Consider the following 4,499-nt stretch of genomic DNA (forward strand, 5'->3'; position numbering starts at 1 on the left):
CTGCTTGGATGAAATGTCAGGAACAAAATCAACCATCTTAGTGTCTGTAGCCGATTTAAACTTCAACGCCGGATCATGCTCCGTAGTTGGTTTTTTCAGAGAAGTCATGTCCGTCGGATCAACATTGTCTTTATAAAACTTCAGCTCCTCTGTGGTACAAACCGACTCAGCATAAGCCGCATCACCCTCTTCGCATTCCAAAGCAATCTTCCTGCTCCCATGTACTGTGATGGTCCCCTTGTGACCCAGCATCTTAAGCTGTAGATAAACATAACATGGCCTCGCCATAAACTTGGCATAAGCCGGCCGTCCGAACAGGGCATGATATAGACTCTTGGTTTTCACCACCTCAAAAGTCAACGTTTCTGACCTTGAATCATGATCATCTCCAAAAGCCACCTCTAGGGCTATCTTGCCCACTGGATACACCGATTTACCAAGCACCACACTATGAAAGACGGTGTTCGACGGTTTAAGACTCTTATCTGTCAATCCCATATGGCGGAAGGTATCATAGTAAAGGATATTGATACTTCTTCCCCCATCCATAAGCACCTTGGTGAACTTATACCCCCCAACTTGAGGTGCCACCACTAAGGCCCAAGGTTGGAAAAGCGGTAGGCATAAGCGAGGCGGTTGGTCTTCGCCTAGTGCCTAGGTGGTGCATAAGCGCGCTAGGCGCGACCTAGGTGGTAATATTGTATTTACTCATAGTGTATTTGTGATTATTATATGGGTGCTTATATTAGTTTAGGGCATATAAATAAGTTAATTACCGTCTACTGCCATTGCATATAACCCATTTGGCACATCAGTGCAATATGTGGCATGATTTCTTGCTTGGGTAGGCAATTCCTTGCTTGCCCTGCCTAGACCTCCATTTATGCCCTAGGCGAGGCGTTTGGCCATTTCCTAGCGCCTAGGCATGCCTAAGCGCCTCCTAGGCACTGCCTTTTCCAACAGAGCTAAGGCTAGATGACCGGATTATCAACCCGGGGTGGGTGATCCTCTCGACTCCATAAAATTGGTTGTTCAGACCAGCACAAATACTGAGGCACTGTCGGTTCAAAAGAGTTCACGGCCCTTTTGTGAAGCTTCTGATCACGCTTACCCAAGCTAGTAGTGAAGACATGATACTGCCCACTATTCAATTGCTTCAGATTGCTTTGATAACCCGACTGCTGCTGCTGCTGATTCCCTTGATGGTTATAACCTCCCTGATTGCCCTGATTACCTTGATTGCCATGTCCGGTCTGATGGCCTTGGAATCCTGAACCGGAGCTTCCGCCTCCATAACCCGGCCCATGAAAACCGCCTCCTGACCCACCAGGTGGGCCATTGTCGTATTGGAACATATTGGAATTTTCGAACTCTCGCATGATGAAGCAATCCTTCCAAAGATGCGAAGCTGGCTTCTCCTTTGATCCATGCTCCAGACAAGGTTGATTTAACAGGCGCTCTAGATTGGGGCCTGACCCTCCACCCCTCTGGGGCGATTTTCCCTTACGACGTTGACCGTTATCCTGAGCATTGGTGTTAGCCACAAAGTCCAAACTATTGTGTGCCTTGCGCTTACCATTGTTCCCATGACCTGTCGGGTTGTGCTGCTGCCCCTTGGCATTGTCGTTCTTTTTCCCCTTCCCCGTTTTGTCATCCTCAGACTCAGGGTCTTTGGTACTATCTGAATCGGCATATTTCACCAAACCAGCCATAAGAGTTGACATGTCATTGCAGTGATGTTTGAGCCTTCTCAACTTCAGTTTTAATGGCATAAACCGGCAATTGCCTTCCAACGTCAAAACTGCTGTATCCGCATTGATGCGGTCTGACGAATGCAGAATATCCGAGACTCGTTTCACCCAATGGGTTGTAGATTCCCCATCCTCTTGAACACAAGCGGCCAGGTCCACAATCGACATAGGTTTCTTACAAGTATCCTTAAAATTCTGGATAAACCGGTTTTTTAACTCGGCCCATGACTCGACGGAGTTAGCCGGTAAGCTCTTTAACCAAGTACGAGTTGTTCCTTCCAACATCATGGTGAAATACTTAGCACACACCGTTTCATCCACATCCAGCATCTCCATTGCCATCTCATAACTCTCAACCCACGATTCAGGGGGTAAATCGGCAGTGTAATTGGGCACCTTGCGAGGGCATTTGAAATCCTTGGGTAGTCATACTTTGTGCATGGCTCGGGTGAGGCAGGGCACCCCCAAAGAACAGAAGACCACACCTGGCTCCACTGAGGTGGTTGGACAAACCGGAGTAAGCCGACGAGCTACGTGCTGAGCTGCTAACTCGGCCTGTCGACGTGCTTGGCCATGATCCACCACATCTTGTGCATTGGCACCACCACCTGCCGGGTTACGGTGCCACGCACTGCTTGACACAGCCGGTTCCTCAATATGCCTGATGTAGCTCCGGCTTGGACGGGGGGTGGAATGGATCCACTCACGATTATGCGAATAAGCCTGCTACTGGGTTAAAGCTGTTTGAAGGAGCTCTCAGGCCTGTCGTGTCTCAATCGCCACTGGTGATTCGCCATCAATTGGGAGTGCTGCCAATCGTCAAGCGGCGGCCACAATGTTATCCAACGGGTTGGAGTAATGCCCTGGGGGCGTCGGAACATACTGAGGCACAATGTTGTTTTGATGAGGCGGGTTCATCGTGCGCGGCTGAACTGGCGCTCCTATTACCGGTGCCTCAGTCCGGTTTACCACCGGCTGGTTACTGGTTCCTTCTCCCGGTGTGTTGAAGAGATTTCCTGGCTCAAAACCCGGCGGGAGGTTCGACCAGTATCTCCTCCTCATGACATCATCTGAGGCACTCTGATCTAGCCAAGCCGGTAGGCCTGAGCTTCTAACTCGGACTGTTCTGTAGCCATCCTGGCATTCTCTGCTGCCAGGTCCGCTTTAGCCTGAGTTATCTGATCCTTCACCTTTGCAATCTCCGCGTTGTGATGATCCCGGTTTGCCGTGTCCACCTCTGCTGCTAGTAACGTTGCTAAAGTGTCGAATAGATCGGACAAAACTTGAGCCGGAGGCAGTGCAGAGCCCCCTGCTCCTGCTGGCGTTGATGTTGCTGAACCGGAGATCACTACCGCGGTGGTAGAAGAGTGTTGTGCTGGTTGTGTACCGGCCATGAAGACTGTGACCCGGCTTGGCAGATCGAGGGGGTCCAGAATACTATTGCCATCGGAACCTCCACTAATCCGGCCGTCCTGCAGCTGATACAGCGACTCGGTCTCTCCGGTTGAAGACTCGTCGTCAGAACAGACAACGGTTTCTCCATCAGATGCCGATCCATCCTCATATTCCGCTCTGTGGATGACACCTATGAAGACATGTTTTATGGCGGGCTGAACCGGGGCAAAGGTTGCACGCTGAGCCATCTCGATGGTGTCGGTGCAGGTGTCCGGCTCAGGGCCCGGTTCGCCGATCTTGCCGATGAAGACATGAATCCCACCAAAGGGGACCCGGTACCCGTATTCAATTGAACCAGCCTCGGGACCCCATCCTGTGTTGTCGATGTAGATCTTGCCGCGATGACTCTTAGTCATCCGGCCCACATCATATCCCTTGAGTCCTTCAAAGCCGCCCTTCAAGAACTCGAAACCATCATGTGATAGCCCCACGGTGGGCGCCAATTGTCGTGGTTTTGTCGCGACAGATGTCCTTGTGAAGGGACTTAGTCATGGAGCCATCACTACGGGTTAGCTTAAAGGGGTTAAACCAGACAAGGGACACGAGAGTTTTATACTAGTTCGGCCCCTTCGATGAAGGTAAAAGCCTACATCTAGTTGTGATGGAATTGCTGGGGTTTCGATGACCAGGGAGCGAATCCGCTTTGCCTGGATCTCGAGTTGTTGTCTGTTGTCCCTAAACCACCGCTGGGTCGTCCCTTTATATAGATAGGTCGACGCCCGTTGGTTTACAGAGTCCTGAGGCCGGATCATAAATGTGTACGACTCGGTCTCTATTCCTTCTAACTTACAATACAAGTTACATATTCATGCCGGTTTATATCTACAGGCCTTAACCCGCCTTTGGGCCTTAGACCTTCGTAAAGCACCGCCATCCTTGCGTCTTTATGGGCTTCTAATCTTCATAGAGTTAACCCGGCTACTCCTGGCCGGTTTACGTCCAGTAGTAATATCCCCAACAATAGGCGAGGCTGAAAGAAGGATATCGACGCGATACTTGAGCACCATTTCTGAAAATAGTGTCGGGGTCACTAGGCATCACTCCCCTGGGACAGAAATGACGCCCAACACCGAAGAACAGGCAAGAAAAGAAACTGGAAAAATGCAGGGGCTGAGCTATAGTGGATCTGAATCGATGCCATCTACACTCACTAGATAAAACCATTAGCAGCGAAATAATAAGACTATATGCATGCCATGCAACATACAAATGGAGCAACCAAATGCAAAAAATAAGGAAGACTCTATACTACCGATTTCTACTGCTCGCGCTGACTAGGGCGTCCTATAGCCA

Source organism: Triticum dicoccoides, chromosome 7A (assembly GCF_002162155.2).
Source record: "Triticum dicoccoides isolate Atlit2015 ecotype Zavitan chromosome 7A, WEW_v2.0, whole genome shotgun sequence".
NCBI classification, from domain to species: Eukaryota; Viridiplantae; Streptophyta; class Magnoliopsida; order Poales; family Poaceae; genus Triticum; species Triticum dicoccoides.